Here is a 22,534-nt window from a genome sequence, read left to right on the forward strand (position 1 = left end):
TCTCATTGACCAGACTTGCCCTCGCTTAACTCCAGGGGAGGCTGGGAAGTGTAGCTTTCCTTCTGGGAAAGCACGCACCCCGCTAACAACTAAGAAGACGATAGAATGTTTCCTGGGAGAAACACCCATCCCTGCCTCACCGGGCCTCTTCCTAGCTGCCGTGGGGTGGGTGGGGTGGAATCGGCGGACGCTGTTAGAGCCACGATGGAAGCTCGTGAGGCGCGAGCACCGGGAAGGGCGTGAGCACCGGGAAGGGCGTGAGCACCGGGAAGGGCACGAGCACCGGGAAGGGCGTGAGCACGGCGTGGGCACCGCTGAGGCTGAGAACAAGGAGGCGGAGGGAACGCAGTTGTCAGCCTGGCTCTAAAGCCTTCCACCAGGTTTGAGGGGTCCCAGATAGGGGCGCGTAGGTCAAGGAGGATGAGGAGAGGATGCTTAAAATGATGGAGATGGGACGTGGTTCCATAGTGTAGCACTTAGCACATCTGCTTTACACGCAGAAGGTCCTGGGTTCGCGCCCCAGTGGAGCCACGGTCCACGGTCCACGGCCACGCCACCCTGAACAAGCCCAATCCCATTTGCTCTGGGAAGCTAAGCAGCGTCGGGCCTGGTTAGTACTTAGTTGGGAGACCACCTAGGAAAACCAGGTGCTGTAGGCATAAATAATAATAATAAATAAAATAAAATGATGGAGATGGCTTTGAAGGAGAAGCGTTGAGGGGTGGTTGGGGACCTGGTGTAATAGCCCGCTGAAATGTGAAAGGGTTAAAGAATAATTAAAACCTGAAACTGGACAAAGGAAGTCTATAACTTAGGCCTAGTTTCTGGAACCCCTAACCACATTCTGTTAATCATGAAACTTGGAACAATGAGCTCATACGCTAACTGCCAATTTTAGCCTGTGTAACCCTGCTTGCTTGCGTGGCATGAAAAATAATCAATTGTATATAAGCTGAAAATTACTGTTTGGCCATCGCCCATGGGAACACTGGCTATTGCCCATGGGAACATAGGCAATCACCCATAGGAACATAACATTCTAACACATGCTTTCTGCTTCTGTACTCCCCGCTTGCACACCTGACCAGTGGGTTGACAGGTAGTGAATAGGAGAAAGATGGACCTTTGTGTTTAAGACAGAATGAGGAATGGGATTTAGGGCTTAAAAACCTTGTATCTTGGCATTTCGTGGCTGCTCCTTTGCAAGGACAGCCGCCGGCTAATAAACTGTCTCCTGGTTAAGAGCACTCAAGTTGGGTCTGGTTATTCTGGACACAACACTGGGACCTGGGGCGGGGAGAAGGCACCGTCTCTGCTTGGGAGGTTGACGGGAGGGGAACGTCTTCAGGGGAGCCCTGGGCCTCAGGTGAGCAAGGAGGTGTAGAAAGGGGTGTTAAGGGGAAAGGCGAAGGAGGAAGGAACCGTCCACCAGTGAACGGGGCTTCCACGGGGTGGCCGCAGGGCCGGCAGGACTGGGTTGCAGGACTTGAAGTAGGGATGAGAAGGCGAGATGGAGGCTGCCACTAGGGAGAGATTTTCAATGTCAGAAGGTGTCATGGGGGAGGGTGACAGGGACAGGAAAGAGGCAAGAACCAGCTTCTAAGCCAAAGCTCCGAGTATTTATGAAATTGGATTTAAAAACCACCTCTTTGAAGAAAACAAATACTAATTTAAAAATTTGAGTCTTTCGTTAATCAAACGAATTGGCTTTAATGGAAGGGAAACTGAAGCACGTTCCCCGAAGGTGAAAGAAATTTTGTTTTCTCAGGCACTTATGTCGCAGGCTGACAAGAGAACTCAGAAGACATGGAACATTTACTACCCAGAGAGATAGAGAGCTGTTTGCCAGCCTGTCAAGTCAGGTGAAGTCTCCAGGAAGACGAGCCTTGCCCATGCTGTCTTAAATGGCAATATTCCATCTACAGCCATGCCACCCTGAACGAGCCAGATCCCATCTGATCTTGGAAGCTAAGCAGGGTCGGGCCTGGTTAGTACTTGGATGGGAGACCACCTAGGAAGACCAGGTGCTGTAGGCGTAAATAATAAAAATAAAATTAATATTAAAATTAAATAAGGGATTGTAAGCTGACAAGGTTCTTGCAATCTGTGAGGTCAACCAAGGGTTGCCTCACCTAAAAAAAAATAAAAAATTTAAATGGCAATATTCCTCTGTTGTGCTTTGCTGCCATTCAATATTTTTTTTTTTTAAAAAAGAAGACTTTCTTGCTGTCAAATAGTTATATTAATTATGAGAACCTGTTTTTAGCCCATCTAAAGTATGAACTATTGTTGTTTCTGTAAACCCGAAGGATCGTGCAATGTACTTTTAGGTAGTTGTGAGAGGTCATAAAAAATGATTAGTGTAAAGAATAGTGTAACTATGAACTGTACTTCTGAATCACGTGCTGTCTCTCTGAACTCACGATGAATTCTGGGACTGTCTACCAAGTGCTCAGCTATTTGTTCTCCACACCACAGAAAGCCAACATTTTCTTCAGTTTTGAGACGGTTGCGAAAATTCACTGGTTCCTTCTACAGACATTTGCTTTCAAAGCTTGAATAAGACACAGTATCGCCTTTAAGAGTTACGCGGCCTGAAATTATCCTTTAACAGGTTGATAGTTCTTCCTCTACAAACTCTCTCGGCCCCATGAAGGCCGTCTCCCCGAGCCACAGAATCTGGTGGTTTGGCTCGGAAGTAGAAGACCAATCCCAGCCCATCCCAGGGAGAGTGCCTGGAAGGAAAAGGAGAGAATTAAGAAAACTAAGACATGCCGAAATAGTGACTGTTCCTGGAAGATGCTGTTAAGGTCAGGTTACAGATGTCACTCACAGGAAGAGCAAGAGGAGATCCGGAACCAAGATGCCATGTAGACAGTGGGGATTTGGCAACCTGGGTCTCAAGAGGCTTCCTAGAATTCTTCTCCAGCTGGTTCTCAACTTAGCTGGGGACTTGGGGCCCTGGGGAGCTTTTACCATAACTGGGCCCCACCCCAGACATTCTGATTTAATAGGTCTGGAGTGCGGCGTGGGAAATGGCACTTTTACGAGCTCTTCTGGTGATTCTAATTTATATTTGGAGTTAAGAACTACCAAATACCATATTAAAGCTTCACCATTTGCTTGTTCCAGAAAAAAAAAAACCTTTACGTCGATGTCTAATAAGGAAGAAGAAATGGAAATGCAGCACCGATTTAAAAAGTCAAAATGGGGGGGGAAAAAAAAAGCACAGGGGGCACCCAGATTTGAACTGGGGACCTCTTGATCTGCAGTCAAATGCTCTACCCCTGAGCTATACCCCCTTCTACTGGGGTGGGCCTTAATTAATATTTTTCATCTGTACAGCCACACCCAGACTACCTGTAAACCTATGAACTGCCACTTCAGGATGCACCTCTTTGGGGAGCTTCCAGGCCTACTTCAGTGAAAACCCATCAACCTGCTGTACAGCAGGAGATGGGATGACTCCTCAAAAGACCCACAACAGCATCCTCCTGGCCCACAGCCCTGGGTGTGGGCAGCAGCCTGGAGAAGCATTGACACTGGCTATTAGAATGGCCTTTAGAGTCAAATGCCTGTGCTCGTCACATTGGGTACCTAAAAAGCAGAGCTCCACATAATTGAGGTGTCTGTCCAAACCCACTTAACAAGGGCCTGACCTTCAGTTAAAATAGGTAGAGAATGATCCACTCAAAGAAATAGACAGAAGTAAGTGGCTTAGTAGATTTAGGAATCCCTAAAAGCATTAAAGGACCTATGCTAACACAATTCGTTTATATGCCATGCTGAATTTGATTTACTAATATTTTTGTTTATGGTTTAGAAATCTATGTTAATAAGTGAGATTGGCCTTTTTTTTTTTTTTTCGTATACCGTCTTATTTTTTTAAATCAAGTTTAACTAGCCTCATAACATGAGTTAGGGAAGGTACCATTTGTTTTAATTTTTATTCTCCAGAAGTGTTTATGTAATACAAAAATAACAATTTACATTATCTCTTAAATGTTTGGTATAACATATGTTAAAACTCTCTGAGCCTGGAAGTTTGTGTATTTATTTTTTTAATGGAAAATGTTTTCGTTATGGATTTGATTTCTTCTTGTGTCAATTTTGATAAAAACTAAGCCAGAGGATGGGAGCAAATACTGCTAGTGTAAGCATAAAGTAGGATTTATTAGGGGAAAAGTTACAAACACTACATCAGGATGTCTGCAATTCCCCAAACTTTCTTTTCCCGAGAAACCATGTTCTCGGGCTAAGCCCAGTTGGACACACTACCAAGTATTCCAGAAGAGACATTCTCCTCTGTGCCATATCGTATACGTATAGAGAAGTTCAGAGGGAACACATGACTGGAAGCTTTTTGGCAAAGGACATGACCTTGCTGGAAGACAGGGGACTGTGGAGCTTTGCCGTTAATTGCATAGAAAGTTGTCACACGAGCACCAATATCAGCTAAAATCTTGTATTTTTCCGTTGAACCAACCAGCGCGGAGCAGTGAGGAGGAGAGAGCAAGGACCATCTAGCAAAGGATTTCTCTCTATTCAAGGAAGTCTGTTAAGGTCAGATTTTTTAGAAAATCTTCCATGGCATCTCAATATTCTATTTAATGAACATAAAGTCATTTATACAACTGTCTTATGGCCTTTTAACATCTTTGGAAATCATAATAATGTATCCTCTTCAATTCCTTATATCGGTTCTTAGTGTTTTCTCGTTTTACTTGGTCGATCTCATCTGGGTTATCACGCTCATTATTTGTTTTGAAGAACAACTTTTGCTTCACCGACTTTGTCTCTTGTATATTTGTTTTCTGTTTCATCCATTAAGCTTTATTATTGTCGTCCTTATTCTTTCTTTGGGTTTATTTTACTGTACCCTTTATGCCTTTTTAGGGCTAGATGCTTAATTAATTTTCAGCTTTTTTTTTCACGATCCATTAAGGCTGTATATACATTGCTCTCTAAGTCCTGCTATAGTTGCAAGTGACAAGTGTCAATATCTAGCATTTTCCTCATCATTCAGTTAAAAATATCTTCTAGTTCCTAATGTAATTGCAATTTTCCTTTGATCCATGAGTTATTTAGAAGTGTAATTTTTCATTTCCAAACATAGGTGGGTTTTTTTAGTCATTTGTTGGATTTTCTAGTTATTTGATGTCATCGATTTCTAGCTTAATTTTATTTTGGTCAGAAAACATACTTTCGTGATTTAAATACTTTGGAATTTGTTAAGACTTGCTTTATGTTCAGAATGCAGTCAATTCTTGTCAATGTTCTATGTGTTCCTGGAAAAAAAAATGTATGTCCTACAATTGTGGAGTGTAAGGTTCTTTATGCGTTAATTAGGTCACGTTGATAATTCTATCATTCGTATCTTCTATATCCTTCTCATATTATCTCTGCTTGTTCTATCAATTCGCACGAGGAGTCTTTAAATCTCTTACATCATTGCAGGTTTATCCATTTCTCCTTTATGATTCTGTTAATTTATGCTTAATATGTTTTAAGGCTATCCTATTAGGTGTATCAAATTTAGAACTGAAATCACCTGCCTGGTGATTTGAACTTTTTATCAATGGCGAATGTCTTTCTTTATCCCTTTTTGCCTCAGAAATATTTTGTCTGGTAATAATATAGCTACACCATGTTCAGTTGTCATAAGTATCTCTTTTGCTGTCTTTTTAATATGTCTCTATCCTTGGTTTTATATGTGTCTCCTGTGAGCAACATAGAGTGGTTTTTCTTTTTAATCCAGAGCTATTCTTTGTCTTTTTACTGTGGCACTTTATACACTTAATGTTAATACTGATAATACGTTGGTTTAAATCTTCTATCTTCTTTGTCCTTCAAGTTCTAGTTTCTGTTTCTCTCCTTTCTTGTCTCCTTTTGGAGACTGTAGGACCAGAGACCCTCAGAGCTGAGAGCTGAGTTCTCTTCACCCTGGTTGCAACCTGTAAAATCCACAAGTGCATCCACTGAGCTAACGGATTCCTCTGCAGAGGGGCTCATCCAAAGGGTGGATGGTGAATGATTAACAAAACCTGGAACTGGGAACCAGTAACCTTGTCGACTCTTGAGAGTAACCTGGACTCTTTGAGCTGAGATTTGCATAGAATAAAAAAAAAAAATAGGGAGCTAAAGAATAAAATCATTAGCCCTTTCCCTGTGTTGACCTGAGTGGGGATGAGTGTATCTGGGAGACGGCAATGTTCTCTGTGCCCACAAAAGGTGGGCTTCAGAGCGGTGCAGAACCAGATCGCAGCTCCAGTCAAACCCCACCGTTCCCCACACAGAGCGTGCGACTCCCCTCGTTCAGACTGCAGCCTCGCTGGTGACCCGCCGTCCTCTTCCATTCCTGTCCCCTCACCCCAGCGCAAGATGTTACCTCTCACCAGAGAGAATAGAAGCAGCTAGACCTCAGCCCCTTGGGGTCCCACGCGCCTCGGGGACGCCTCTCTTCAGCTGTCCTTGACCTTGTCGCTTCCATCGCAGAGAAAACATTCCCCCTCCCCCAACTTCCAAAGTAAACCTCCCCATCCGTACTCTCGCCCCTGTGACCAGATTCAGGGCTTCCCCAGTCCTGTTCCTTCCCCGAGGGAGAAGCACGCTCAGCCCTCCATCCTAAGCGAAAGCGGTTTCCCAGCGGCCCCTGTACCGCCTGCCGTATCTCTCTCTGGACAAAGTCATCTTCGTCACCCAACTCTACTTCCGTGCATTATTCCTCATTCCGGACATCTCATCGGTCACCAGGTCCTCTATTTTTTATCCTGAAAGATCCTCTGGAATTCCTTTTCTCCTCTGCATTCGGTCCCTTACTCTGTGTGTGTCATTGGGCAAATTCTTTACCTCTACAAGCTCCCGTTTCTCCATCTTAAACAGGGACACGTTTCATGTGACAAATATGGCAACTTCAGAAGAATTGCCCAGCGTGGTACTGGCACATAGTAGATGCTTTAAAAAAAATAATAATAATACCGGTTCCTTGTCTGTGTCTTTGGCACCGCGGCGCCTGAGCCTCTGCAGAAGCAGATTCTGCCGCCCCGGCCCCGGCCCCGGCCCTTTGAAACCTGGGAACACACCACAGAGAGGTTCAGATTTGCTTCCTTGCCCTTCGGCAGGCACAGGGAGATTCAGCTTTTTCCATCAGAACTGCAGACCTGGGCCTCCCTGTCGCTGCGGTTCGAGGGGAACGGGCAAAGCCAGGCGTAACTATGCCACCATCCGCCACGATTCTGTTCTCTCGGTGCTTAAAGGAAGTTACAGAGAGTGGTCTTATCTGTCACTGGCCTTCGAGTCCACAGACTGACATGGTTCAAATGCATGAGCTCGACAGAGATTCAGAGTTTCTGTTAGAGAAACTGGGCTTTGTGGAAACAGTCCCTTAGAGACTAAAGAGAAATTCAAAGCCCCACGAGCTACTTTCGTGGTCGGGAATTGGCTTATATCAAATCATAGCGCCTCTGCCGCAGGGAACAGAGGAACAAGTGTGCCCCTGTACACCGGTGGCCTGGTTCTTGTGTCCACTGGAAAGGACGACCTAACCCACCGAGACACTCTCCAAGTAGGCAGTCGAATAATATAAGGACTAAAAGCATGCCGGGAAAAAGCATCCTCGCAGCCCCCGCCCAGCTGGCACTTAGTGAGCGGAGGAGGGAGAGTACCTGGTCTGCAGCCCTCCTGACATCTCAGCCTCCTCCAAGTCTTCACCTCCAGGTTGTACTTGTCCTTGTTAGCACAGTCTCCTGGCACTTAAGTGCCCCGCCCCACACACACACACACTCCCACCCCCACCTCCCCAAAAATAAAAAAATAAAAAAACCTTCAGCCTGCCATTCCGAAATGCATCTCTGCCCCTAGTGGCTGTGGCGCCGGAGACCAAGCGCCATTTATTCCTGGCCGGAGAGGTGAGAGGCAGGTGGGCTGTGAGGGAGGCGGAAAGACCAGTCAAACTACACGTAATTAAGGGGGCACCCGGGGACCTGCTGATCTGCTTTAAATGCTCCAGCCCTGAGCTGCACCCCCTCAGATACTAGTGTCACCTAACTGATACCTTCCATCTGTGTGGTAACAGTTAGCTCTGCTAAAGCAAGCTTTAGCTACCCTCCTGGACCGACTTTTTAGAAGCTGCTAGACATGGTCCATAGTAAGACACCTTCCCCTGACTGCAGATTGCTAGGCTTCTATCCCTGAGTGAGATCATTACAAAGGAAAAAAGGAGAGAAGCTGCCTGAAGAACCTCCAAACTATTTCCCATGGCCTTTTCGGTTTAGCCCAAGAGCTGGCCAACCATTTCCCAAACAACCCATCCACCTGGGATCCCAGCCCTTCCCCTTTCTTCCTCCAGAGGAGACGGAAATGGACTCTTAATCCACACAGAAAAACGCCAGATGCCAAGAGGAGGGACACCTGGAGTATTAATCCAGGAAGACATGACTGCGATCCACTTATGGTTTATGCCAGTTTCAGAAAGGATCAGAATCAGAATATGAGATGGCTATGAACAGGAAAATGGGGAGGGGGCACCCGGAATTGAACCGGAGGACCTGTTGATCTGCAATCAAATGCTCTACTCCTGAGCTGCACCCCCTTACCTATTAGGTGTACCCAATTAAATAGCTTTTCTCCTGTATCGTAATGCCCAAATCCGTGCACTGAAGTATCTATTAACTCTTAAAAAGTTCTGTAAAAGATGTGTAAAATTTGCCTTACAGCAGCATTAGTGTCTTTTGGCCCCAGAAACCTCTGCTCACAATCTTTCAGACTCCTCCTTCTTAGTACCACTGTACAGGTACCTGTTTGGAAGCTCGTTGCTAGGAGCTGGACCACCCCCTCCTTTCTTCCTCTACTGGGGAGCTCCATCCACTTCCAGCTTGCCCCCACCTCTCGCCCTGCCAAGATCAAAAGACCACATAGACCCCAAAGGGTAGAGGAAAATGCCTGCCCAGAGAGGCACGGGACACCTTCCATCCTGCCAGCCCTGTCCCCGAGAGTAGCCCCAGCACAGCCACCACATACTTAGCTGAGGAACTACACGAGTGGTAGTTAAGCAAAGTGGTAATTTTCTGTCATCTCTCTCACCAGCCCCTTCAGAGTCCCACCCCGTGGTGGGGTGTGTTTGGCTTCCCAGGTCCCCTGCGTCTCGGACTGCCACCTTGCCATGCTTTAGTGAGGCCCCTTAGTGACAGTCTCTGATCCTCCAACTCCCCCTTCTGGGCTGTTTCTTCTGCCAGCTTCTCCTACAATTGTACAAGGTCTTATCGCTATAATAATTCCCTCCTTTGTGCTGCTTAATTGTCATGAAAAACTTATTCCCGGCTGGATCTGTGACCCACCTTCATATTTATAAATTCATTTGCTGGAGGGTATTAAAGTTCCTTCCATCTCTATTTTCACTCTTTGACCAAAGGATTATTAATAAAATCATGAACTTATGCATGTTCTTTGTCTTAAAAAAATAAAATAATTCCCTTATTCGATAATACTTAGGGATAAGGCTACTCTGATTGAATGCTGACTGGCACATCTCACTGTGTTTATTTCATTGATGTTGTCATCCATGTATGAAACATACAAAAATGCACAAGTCATAAGTGTTCAGCTTTATAAATAATAAAAAGTAAATACACCTGTGCAACCCCACATCGAGACCAAAAAATAGAATATTACTGAGAGATGGATGGAAATAAGGCATGAGGGGTAGAGTACGGAATGGCCACTCTCCGTATGTACATACTTATATAGGCTTGACTTTGGAATCATTTTACATTTCCGTAAAATAAAGCAACAAGTATGAGGAGATAAGCGTAAAAATCAATGTAAACAAAATCAAAAATCCTAATGGTGTATCCCATTGATAACATGACCACGAAGCTGAAAATACTCTCAGTGCTGTATATTCTAAAGGGTGAAAAAAAAGAGGCATTAAATGATAATGAGAGATTGAACTTGACTTAACAAATTGTTTTGGTATAACTTACGCTACCTATTTTTGAGCAAAGGAGTAAGTATATTGATGTTTTGGGGAACCAGGATTCTAACTGTGAGAGACAGGAGATGTAAATATGGACCCCAAGAAGGTGAGGAAGAGCTCTGGAGTTGAGTTGGAATTGTAAGTAACTGTGTCAATATGCACAAGCACACACGTGTGCACACACACACACGTGTGCACACATACATATCTTAACTCTGCCCCCTGAAAGGAGCTAGAAGCATCAGCTCAGCTGTGATGAGCTCTCCTAATGCCCGTATCGTGGTTACTAATGACCGTTCAATGAAAGCAGGTGGGAACTCTTAGAGAAAGGGCTCATTCCAGGGCTGGGCAAGAAGCCTAAAACATGACCAGTGGAACATCCTATGCCAGAAAGTAAGAAAGTGCTCAAAACCTAATGGGAACATGCCCACTAGAGCTAACTCTGGACAATTTGAGCATCAAAGCAAAGATAGGAATGTGTCGTAGCCCATTAAATTCAAGAATCCATGATTCCACATTAAGGTTTTGTTTTTTTTTAATTTTAGGTGGAGAAAGGAAAGCTTTTCTTTATATATATATACATAAAAAATTATTACAAATACTAAATGTAGAAGGAATGATAGAAACATAAAACTACCATTTTATAATCATTACTATAAAAACTGATTTAACTAGGAATCATTAATGGATGCTAAATTTGTTAGGTGAAAATTGTTAGGGAAGGAGATATAGAAAAATCGGTCTAACACCACTTTAAATGGATAATCAAATTCAAGTTCATCAACAGTAGAGCAAATTGACATCATTGCCTCGCAGTATAATGCGCTGAGAAAGACAAAATAGCACCGATGTGGTCGTTTTGCTAGAATGTCATACAAGGAAACCAAAGTAACCACCATCCCAACATTTGTTAACCTATTCTTGAACTTTCTATATCTTTCTCCCTTTACTGTGTTAGTGATATCCAGCCACACTGTCTTATGTAAGAATGGTTTGTTCACTCTCACTGCTGCATTGTATTCTGCTATGTGAATATTTATTATTTATTTATCTGAACTACCATTGAAGAGTGTTTAGGCTGTTGCCAGCTGGGGCTGTTAGGTATAAGCTACTGTGAACGTTCCTGTGCATGTCCCGGGTGAACACAGGTATGCACTTTTATAGGGTATACACCTAGGAGCAGAGTTGCCAGATCATAGGTACGCAACCAGGAATTGCTTTGGGTGTGCGTGCGGGAGAGTCCGGACCTTTCCCCCATGTCGTTACCCAACTAACCCAGCGTCATTCATTGGAAAAACCATTCCCCCCTCCCCCTCCGGCTCTGCAGCACCAAGTTTGTCATAAATCAGGTACCGTACATGTGTCTGTTTCTGGACTTCCTGTCCGGTCCATCCGTCTGCATGGTTACGCACGCCCGTCACCACACTCCCTCGATTACGGTAATGGTGTAGCTGATGGTCCAGTTCCCCCAGCTCTCTGCTTCCTCATGAGAGTATTGCTGTTCCTGGCCTTTTGAATGTCCATAAAAATGTTAGAATCAGCATGTAAATATTCACAAAAAAATTATGTGGTTCAGATTACTTGGAAATCTATAGCTAAAGATGGAAGAACTTATAGTATTACTATATTTTGTCTTTCATTCTATTAACTTAGTATATTCTACTGCTTTTTAGGTCTTTAATTTTTCCCAGTGATGTTTTATAGTTTTCTGTGGGGAGATATTGTACCTCTTTGATTCTTTTTATTCCTCAGTAGTTGATTTTTCGTTATTTTTTGTTGTTATAGAATTGTTTGAAATTGTTCTCTTTAATTTCTGTCATTCCTTTCTGCATTTCCATCTGCTTTGATTTGAATAACTTTCCTTCCGTCTTAATATTTCCCCCTTTAGTTCCTTTAGTGAGGGTCTGCTGCTAACAGATGATTTGTTTCGTTTGTCTGAAAGTGTCTATTTTATTTTTGCGTTTGCTTTTTGGGGGTGCAGAATTCTCAGTTGGCACTTATTTTCTTTCAGTACTTTTAAGATGTCATCTGTTGTCGCTACCATTTTTTTCTGTCGAGTACTTAGCAGTAGGTCTTATTTTACGTTCCTTTGAAATGAATGTGTACTTTTTATCTAGTTATTTACAATGTTTTCTTTTTTCTTTTGGTTTTAAGCTATTTCACTAATGAGCTTAGGCGTAGTTGCCTTTTGATTTGTTCTAACTGGACTTTGTAATTCTTGTAGCTGTGGCTTGTGTCATTTCATTAGTTTTGAAGAATTATAGGTCATTATCCCTCTAAGTATTGCTCCTTCTTCTTTCTCTTTCCCCTTTTCCTTCTGGGGTTCCAATTACACTGTGTCAGACTGTTCTGCCATGTCCTACATTCCCTTTCAAGTTCGCTATATTTTCCATTCTTCTGTTTCTCTGTATATCACTCTGGATATGATTTTTTTTTTTTTTTTCAGAAAATCAGTTTACTAATTCCTGCTTCCGCTATGTCCACTCCGTTGTTAAACTCATCTATGGAGTTACTTATTTATATTATAGAATTACCGTTTGATTCTTTTTTACTGGATCCAATTCCCTATTGAAATTAATCAGCTCGTTATCTATTAATCACATTGAAACTTATCAATCACAGTTGGTTTAAAATCCATGTCTGGTAACTTAACTATCTGGCTGTCCCGTGAATGTGTATCTCCACTACCTGTGCTTCTCTTGTTTTTCAGTCAGTTTTATCTTTCTGCAGACTTGGTTGTTTTTGATTAAGTGACAGATACTACATATCTATATATAGATATCTCAATGTAATAAAATAGCCCAAATAGCCCAGAATATCTCAGTGTAATAAAATAGCCCAGAAATAAACCCACACCTATATGGTCCATCAATCTGACAAAAGAGACACGAATATACAATGTCTGTTGTAAAGAGACGGTAAAGACAGCCTCTTTGATAAGAGACGCTGGGAAAACGGGACAGACACATGCAAAAAATAAAAAATGAAACCAACTTCTTACAGTATGTACAAAAATAAATTCAAAGTGGATTAAAGACTTAAATTTAAGACCTGAAACCACAAAACTCCTAGAATAAAACACCGGCTGTAAACTCTTTAGCATTAGTCTTAGCGACATCTTTCTGGATATGTCTCTACGGGCAAAGGCAACAAAAGAAACAAAGGGGTCTCCGTCCAACTAAAAAGCTCTGTGCAGCGAAGAAACCATCAACAAAATGAAAGACAACCTGCCAGCTGGGAGAAGATAGTCAAAAATTACGCATCTAATAAGGGGTTAATACCCAAAATATGTCACAGCAGAAAAACAAACAAGTTTAAAAAGGGGCAGAGGACCTGAACAGACATTTCTCCAAAGAGGACATACAGATGGCCAACAGACATATGAAAAGATGCTCAAGGTCACCAGTGAGACAAATGCAAATTAAAACCACAATGAGACATCATCTCACACCTGTCAGAATGGCTATTATCTATAAATCAACAAACAACAAGTGTCGGCTAGGATGCAGAGAAAAGGGAACCCTCATGCACCGTTACTGGAAATGTAAATTGCTGCAGAAACTGTGGAAAACTGTTTGGAGGTTTCCTTAAACATTGAAAATAGAACTATCTTATGACCTGGCATTTCTACTTCTAGATATTTATCCAAAGACATCCAAAACACTAATGCAAAAAAGATATATGCACCCTTATGTTCACTGCAGCACTATCTACAATAGCCAAGACATAAAAGCAACCTCCGTGGAAATGGATAAACAACTGGATAAAGAGGACGTGGAATATATATACAATGAAATATTATTTGGCCATAAAAAAAGAACAAAATCTCACCATTTGAGACAACATGAGTGGATCAAGAGAGTATTATGCTAAATGACATAAATCGGACTGAGAAAGACAAATACTCCATGTGAGCTCACTTATTCTATATTGGATCTAAAGAACAAAATCAATGAACGACACAGAAACGGACTCATGGATAACAGAGAACCAACTGATGGTTGCCAGAGAAGAGGCGGGGTTGGGGCTTCAGGTGAAAAAAGTGACGGGATTAAGAAATACAAAGTGGTAATTCCAGAGTAATCATGGAGACGTAAAGTCTACCTTAGAGAATACAGTCAATAGTACGGTAACGACTATGTATAGTGCCATCTGGGTACCAGACTAATCATGGGGGTTATTGCATAAATTTTATAAATGTCTATCTACTATGTTGTACATCTAAAACTAATATAAAAGAACACTGAATGTCAACTGTCATTTTTAAAAATAATTAAATCGGGGAGGAAAAAGGAAAAAAAGGGGATTATAATTCTTGGCAAAAGAAAACAAGACATGCTGCCTACCAGAGACTCACTTCAGGTTGAAAGACACGCACGGACTCCGAGTCAAGGGATGGGAAAAGATATTTCATGAAAATGGAAACAAACAGCAGAGGCAGCAATATTTACATCAGACAAAATAGACATTCAAACGAAGACAATAAGAGACAAAACAAGACATTTCATTATGATAAAGGGATCACTCCAAGAAGATAGAACCCTTGTAAACGTTGATGCAACAAATGTAGGAGGACCTGAATAAAGCAACTATTGACCGACATACAGGGAGAGAGCGACCGTAATACACTCACAGTCGGGGACTTCAACACTCTATTCACATCGATGGACTGATCTTCCAGACAGAAAAGCAACTAGAAAACAGCAGTATTCAGTGACAAACGAGACCAGATAGACTGAATTGATATTTTTTAGAGCATTTCGCCCCAAAGCAGCAGAATATACATTCTTATCAAAAACACAGGGAATGTTTTCCAGAAAAGACTACACGTTAGGCCACAAAAAAAGTCTCACTAAATTTAAGAAGACTGAAATCACATCGAGAGTCTTCTCCAATTACAATGGTTTGAAACCAGAAATCAATACAAGAAAAAAAAACACACGCAAACAAATGGATGCCAAATAGGATGCTACTAAACAATGAATAGGTTAACGACAAGATCAAGGAAGAAATCAAAAGATACCTTGAGACAAATGAAAACACAATGACCTCATATCTACGGGATACACTGAAAGCAGGGAAATTCATACCAATATGGGCTGACCTCAGGAAACAAGAAATGTCTCAAAAACAATCTGACCTTATACTTAAAGGAATAGAAAAATAAGAACAAACAAAGAAGAACAGAAATGCAATGAATCATTAATGAATACTTAGAACAATTATAGGCCAACAAATTCAACAATCTATAAGAAATGGATCCATTTCTAGAAGTGTGTAACCTTCTAAGACTGAAGAAGACACAGAAAATCTAAACAGACCAATTACTACCAATGAAATTGAAGGAGTCATCAAAAAACTCCCTACAAATAAAAGTCCAGAATCAGATAGGTTCACAGGTGAATTCTACCAAACATTTAAAGAATTAACACCTATCCTTCTTAAACTATTTCAAAAAATTGAAGAAAGAGGGACTCTTCCAAACTCATTTCACAAAACAAGCATTGTCCCGATACCGACACCAAACAAACATCTTAGAAAAAAAGAAAGCCTACAGGCCAATATTCTTGATGAACATGCATGCCACATTTCTCAACAAAATATTGGCACACTGGATGCAACAAAACATCATAGAATTGTACTCTATGACCAAGTGAGATCTATGGAGGAATACAAGGATGGTCCAACATCCATAAACCAATCAATGTGATACATCAAAGAATGAAGGATAAAAATCATATCTCATGAAAAGCTCAACATCTTGGACAAAAACCATCCTTTCATGATAGAAACTCTCAACAAAGTGGGTATGGAGGACATACCTTAACGTAGTAAAGGCTATATATGACAAACCCACAGCTGACATCTTCAATCGTGAAAAGCTGACTTTCCCCTAAGATCACGAACAAGACAAGTATGTCCACAATCACCACTTCTATTTCATGTAGTACTGGGAGTCCTCGGCACAGCAGAAAACAAGTAATCGAAGGCCTCAAAATCAGACAAGAAGAAGTACAGCTACTATTTGCAGAATACGTGACACTACATAGAGGAGACCCTAAAGATTCCACTGAAAAAACTATCAGAATTGATCAATGAATTCACTAATTTGCAGGATATAAAATCGATAGACAGAGATCTGTTGCATTTCTCTACACCGAAAAGAAACCAGCAGAAGGAGAAGTTAAAACAATCCCATTTACAGTTGCATCAAAAAGCATAAAATACTTAGGAATGAATTTAAACCGGTGAACGACCTGAACCCTGAAAACTGTAAAACACTGAAGACATTGAAGAAGATACAAATAAACGGAAGGATTAATATTGTTAAAACGTCCTTACCACCCAAAGCAATATACAGATTCAGTGCAGTTCCTACAAAATAGCGATAGCCTTCTTCTCAGAACTAGAACAACTAATCCTAAAATTTATATGGAACCACAAAAGGCCCCGAATAGCCAAGGAAAGCTCAAGAAAGAAAGAATGAGGTAATACACTCCCTAATTTCAAACTACACGACAAAACTACGATCATCAAAATAGTACGGTACTGGCATAAAAACAGATATATATACATTTCTGAGCTATTCTGTTACATTGAGATTTCTATATTTGAAAACTCGTAGAGCTACTTAGAGGCTCTGCAAGATGTTATCTCGCCCCAGAAAAGATTTACTTTTCCTTTTGGCAGGCAAGGAGGGTGGGAGCTGGGAATGACCTGATTCCAAATTGGAGTTCAGTGTTTATGACGCCAGTCTAGCCCGAAAGGGTCCACACTGCAGGTCTGCCATGTTTATCGGGGCCTCTCTTTTTGGCAGCCGTGACTCCCATATTTGTCCCCTCGCTGTGGTTCCCCTGGACTTTGGTGCATACCTCTCGGCACCCATCCCCCTCCTCTTAAAGCAACCACTCGTAGAGCCTCAAGAGTAACCTTCCCGAATGTCTGTTTCATTTTGTGCTTCCTGCTCAGAACCTATGGGTTACTGTCCAGTTCCTAAGTCAATGGTTTTCAAGGCGTGCTCTGAGGAAATTCTTTTTCGGAGGCCTCCAGCGGAAATGTGGAAGATGTCGGGCCCTCGAGGTGCTTGTGAAAGTCCCCGCCACCATGTCCCACAGAGCACTCCCTCCTTCATCCGATTTCTACATCGCACTTCTCAGGTTGTCATGTAAAGAAAGGGGTTTATAGCCAAAATTATCTGACCGCCTTTGACTTAGATGATAGAACCTAAATTATAGACATAACATAAAGGACCACGTACGACCCGACCTCAGGCTCGTCCCTACCACTCATCCCATCCTGCGATCAGCCATCGTTGTAGCCATATTGAACTGCTCATCTTCTCTATGCATGGTCTCCCGCTCCCCCACGCTTCAGACCTTCTGGTTTCTGTCTGGAATGTTCCTTGCCCCACCTCGTCTGCCCAGCAGACTCCTGCTGATCTTTCGCGGTTCGGTTCAAGTTGCGTGCTCTGAGACCCCCAGGCAGGACCCGGCTCGCCTTCGCTCTGCCGGACGTTGTTTTCACAGCCGTCCCCCATCACGGTTGGCTTGCGTGTCCATCTCGCCAGACAGTGAGTCCCTTGCAGCAGCGACTGCGTCTACACCGTGTGTTAACCCTGAAGTTCTTGGTGAACAGATGAACTTGCACGCTTGTCCTCCTAGGACAGTTATAGTTTTGGATATTCTCTTTCATCCAGATGAATTTATAAATTGTCCCAGATTTTTCTCTGTGTGGGTTCCAAACGATGTCTCCCAGATGATCTCTGAGCACCACTAAGTGACATAAAAACCTTCATGATACTAAAAACCCTGGGTGTTTCGTTTAGAAAATATGGTCACCTTGATTATTCACTCTTCATGCCCGTCATCAGGCTGAGGACTTAGTGGATACTCAGTGTGGACTTGCTGACTAATTTCTACTGAGTGGGTTTCGTCCCAAGCAGAGCTAGCAAGGACTCAGTGTCCCTATAAAATATTCTAATTTCATCTGTCTAGTCTTTGATGTGACCTGCTTCCCCTCTGAAGGCCATAGGCAGTATTGTATTTGTCACAAGATCATCAAAAATTGATGACTCAAGGGTCGGCCTTATAAAACTTTTAAAGTTTCTTGTAAATATGAGTCAGAATCTGAGTAATAAGCTTGTTTCTATTATAATTAATCGTGTCATTGCTGGGTGGGCCATGTTCTGCACAGTACGTGTTCCCTAATGTACATGGTGAAGAATCTAATTTTTGTAACTAAAACACTATTTTCAAAAGCTGTGGAAAACTTAGTTATGGGAAAATTCAATAACTTCAGTTAAAATAGATCTAAAAACGAACTCTGATGCTTGTTTCGTACGTCTGGATTTTTCCACATTTGGAGTTTCCTTGAAGTAAGATCCACCTATATTCTTTTGCTGTGATCTTCATCTTTACTGACTCGGGGTGACCTCATTTCAGCCCAGACCCAGAGCTGCTCTTCTGCCGGGGGAGCCCAGAACGCCCCTGAGTTTCGGCCTTCATTCCTGAGGCTGAAAGCTCTGACCTCAGGGGAGATTCGGGGGCTCTGGGATGGGTCACTCTCTGAGCTGTCGTCAGTCCCTGACACCCTCAGTGTAGGCAAGTTTTGACATCAGCATATCAGAATAACTGAGGCTATGGAAGGTTCTAGAAATCCTGAAGGGCAAACATGGGTGCCAGGGCACAGAAACTTCTTCCTCCACGCATCTGCCACATGGCCACCAAAGCCACATCAGGAGCTTCCCTCCAGGTTGGCTGAGAGTGTCATCGCGGTGGACGCTCAGGAACACCTGAGGCTCCCTGAAGCTGTGCTTCTCGGAGGCATGCGCCCACCGCCCCCGGGAGGGAGGCTCAGAGTGATGGGGGTGAAGAGCAGGAAGGAGAGGGGTCTTGAAGCATCTACTCATCAATTTTTTTCAGTGGTTCATAAGTCAAAACATTCTTATAAAATTCAGATGAGCAGGGAAGAGTTACAATGGGTTTACAAGATTTACGTGGCCCGTTAAAGTGTGACGACAACTCAGCACAACTTCTGGCTTGCTGAGGGCTTCTCAGGCAGTGTCCAGACCCACGGGACACTCTCCCTTTTCTCTGTCCTTGGGTGCTGTGATGTCTGAGATGCTAGTCCACAGCCGGCCGATCCTGTGGACCTGCAGAGCCTCCCAGCAGACGAGCCGAAAAGATCACTCACTCTCAGAGCCAAGGCCCTGAAAACCAGCCCCCCTCCTGCCCCCAAGGTAGCTTTCCCTGGGGGATTCTAGAAGGGACCTGACACTCAGCCGGTGGGGGAACTCCAGAGCCAATGGCAATTCTCTAGTGCGTGGCCGCGCTAAGAGCTACAGTCACTGTTCTCTGTGGGAGCCATTTTCCTGGGGGTGGAGAAAGGCTTGTGTGAGAAGTCAAGCTTGAAAAGACACCACCTGGAGCCGAAGGCACCTGTCCCCAGGCCTGGCCAACTTTCATCAAGCCTCGGTACCAGCCAGGCTAAGCTGTGGTAACAGTCAAACCCCCAATCCTGGGGCTTATGATGGCCAAGGTTTGTTTCATGCTCTTGTCACAAATACGCTCATCAGGGGTTGGCTGAGGGGTCCAGTCAACGTGTCCTCACTACACGATGCAGGCTAATAGAACAGCCACCTTCTCCGATATTGCGGCCACCACAGCAGCAAGAAGGAAATCTGCGGGGGGCCCCAACCTGTAATTAAATGCTCAGCCCAGAAATGACGCCTCACTGGCAGCACGCGACCGGAAGAGGCCAGAAAGCCCAGGCCCGCCGTGTCCCTCGAGGGAAGCCAGCTGGAAATATTCGGTGAGCACCGGCAATGACTACCGCAGCCTTTCGGGAAGGCCTGGGACTAAACCTTCAGGCTGTGTGCCCGGTCCCAAGGGAAAACTTCAGGCCCAAAGGAGCAGCCGGAAAAATGGAGGCTTGTGCATGCTGCTGTAGCTGCCTGAGGAAGTGCCCTCGGGGGCTCCTGGAGCAGTGGCCGCTACATCCGGACAGTCTGGCCTGGTGCTCCCGGCCTCCCCGGTCTCTCATGTCCACTCCTGTTCACCAGGCTGCCCAGGCTCCTTCTGGGGGAGCTTCAGGTGCTCAATGACCAGCCACCTTAGGTTTTTCTAGGAGGGTGAAGGAGGTGGGGTTGGCAGTGGGTGGGTCACTGTCTGACTAGAGGAAAGTGATGAATTCTTGAGACCACAGTTCATCACACCACATGTCACAGTCAGCTAAGATTTGCACTAAGTAATTACTTTATGCTCTGTAAATATCCCTGTATCAGGCACTGTAGGGAGAAAAAAGCAATAAGATATAGCGCCTGCTCTCGAGACACTTGTGTTCAACGAGGTGAGTTAGGACACTCTTACCTCGTGTAAACATTTTTCTCCAAGCGTCAAATAAATGGTACCCATATTAAAATTTATGAGCTTGGCCAAGGCAGAGTTGGCTGCGGGCTTGATTGGGATGGAAAGGCTTGGTGGAAGCGGTGGGGCGTGAGCTGGCCTGGGAAAGATGGGGGCGCCAGGTGCCTAAGAGAAGGGGAAAGAAGACAAAGCACGAGAGTGAAAATCCTCATGCCTGCCGTGACACGTATGTAGACGGACTGGGCAAAAAAACACCTGGAAATGGTGGAAAGACCACTGAGGTCCTGAATATCAATCCTGGGGGTGGGGGGAGGGCTGGGGGTGGGGCTCGTCTTTGTTCTTTTTGCAAAAGGGGGCTGGAGGGCCAGCGACCAGGGAGGCTTTGCAATGCTTGGGTGGAAGGTTGAACTCCTCATTATGTCCCAAACTTGGCTGTGCCTCAGAGCCCCCCACCCCTCCCCACCCCCAATCCCTACGAGAAGCTCATTAAAAATAGACCTGCTTTTAAAAAAGTTTTCCCCACAATACTCAGGACCCATCCCTAGATATTTTGATTTAGTCAGTCTGGGGAGGGATCCAGAAACCCATCACCTTCACTCGGATGAGGTGGATCTGAGAATCTGCTAGGCTAGGTCATTTCTACCTAGAGATGGCGCCGACATAGATCAAAAGTGGAATTTTTAAAAACTCACATTCCTGAAAACTAGCTCTCATTTCTGATCGTTTTATTTCTGTCACAGGTGGAGGCTCCCTTCATTCGGTCTCGTACCTTAGCACTGTCCTGGAATGTTTTTCACGTGAACGCCACATGAACTTGGTGACCACCACTTCCTGCTTATTCTTTACCGCTCTCTCAACTCTGTTCTTCCTTTCTGTTCCCACTCCCCCACATTTGGTCAGACCTTTTCTCGCCTCGAGCTTGGACTTTCGCAGGAGTCGCTTGACTAATCTCTGATCCCTCCGCACATCGCCTTCAGGTAAATGTCTGTCCGCCCCATAACGGAGGGGCAGGGCAAGTCCTGAGAGCTGCGGGTGTCAGAAAACAGCTGGGCCAACATCCGTGAGAAAAAAATAAGGTGCAGGGAACAGACCTGCGGAAAGAGTTTAAGTGTCGCCCCCACCCCCACCACCAGCTCCTACCGAGGTTCCACTTTTATACACAAAGAAGAATGCATCGGGTGACCCCCCCAAGCTGTAGGTTCAGCGGGGCTGACGACGAGAAGGCAAAGGGCAGGTTAAGACCCTGGCTGCTTGCCCTCAAGTCCCACAGAAGCCTGGAGCACGTGGTGCGCGCTTTCCTCCTCCCGAGGAGCCCCGCTTAGAGGAAATGCAGCCTTGTGGCCACGTGGGGGCCCCCTTCAGAGGCTCCCTGCTTCCGCCGGCTACGATTCGCCTCTTAAGTTTTTCCAATTTATTTACTTTCTCTCCTTGTTTAAAAATACCATTCTTGTTATTACAAACTGTTATAATATTGTTAACACAATTTTAAAATTTGAAAAAGTTCTAAAATTACAAAAACGGCTTGTGGTCTCACTGTTAAACTCATTAGACTCTTTAGACTATACGCTTCCAAACTTGTCACTATATATGGATAATATGTTACACACACACACGCATATATATAAATATATATTACATATATATAATATATATATTACGCACATATATATTCGTTTTAAAAATAAAAGTGGGATCATTCTGGACAGGCGTCTCTTAAAATATCATGAACAACTTCCCATACCAAGTTCTTCACCATAGTAACTTTAAACGATGGTATTGTGTTCCTCTGTTCATTCCACTGAAAAAAAATTATAGGTAATAAACACGTTATAGAAAGTTCTGAGTGGCTGCCCATTGGGGTTTACCTATTGTTGGGAGAATTTTTTGTATTTCAGACCAAAGGTAGATGTGAGCTACAGCTGCCTGATAAGTAACTGCACATTAAGAAGCCCAAATCGCCAGGCGGGACCTGGATAAAGCCGCAGGGGCGACGTGGCCGGTGCCCTGGGGGAGAAGGCGCGGGTCCCCTGGGGCTCGCAGCGGGAGTGGCCGCCGTCGGCGCGGTCCCCGGGGGCGGCCCGTCTGGCCTCCGGAGCCAGGAGATTCTTTTTGATCACCGAGTCCCTCGCGGCGCGGGGGCTCCGAAGCCCGAGGCGCGGCCCGCGGCAGGTCGGGCGCGGGGACCGGACGGTGACTC

General features: G+C 44.1%; 2 non-coding genes and 1 pseudogene across 2 annotated transcripts; 2 read left to right on the forward strand and 1 right to left on the reverse strand.

Moving 5' to 3' along the window:
* The first annotated feature begins 540 nt into the window (after nucleotides 1-540).
* On the forward strand, nucleotides 541-659 carry LOC112469980 (annotated as a pseudogene).
* A 1,258-nt stretch (nucleotides 660-1,917) lies between these two features.
* Nucleotides 1,918-2,036, forward strand: LOC112469990. Its single transcript, XR_003042796.1, has one exon. It is a non-coding gene; the product is annotated as a 5S ribosomal RNA (ribosomal RNA).
* Nucleotides 2,037-3,230: 1,194 nt separating this feature from the next.
* On the reverse strand, nucleotides 3,231-3,302 carry TRNAC-GCA. Its single transcript has one exon. It is a non-coding gene; the product is annotated as a tRNA-Cys (tRNA).
* Nucleotides 3,303-22,534: the final 19,232 nt, after the last annotated feature.

Source organism: Pteropus alecto, unplaced genomic scaffold (genome assembly GCF_000325575.1).
Source record: "Pteropus alecto unplaced genomic scaffold, ASM32557v1 scaffold48, whole genome shotgun sequence".
NCBI lineage: Eukaryota > Metazoa > Chordata > Mammalia > Chiroptera > Pteropodidae > Pteropus > Pteropus alecto.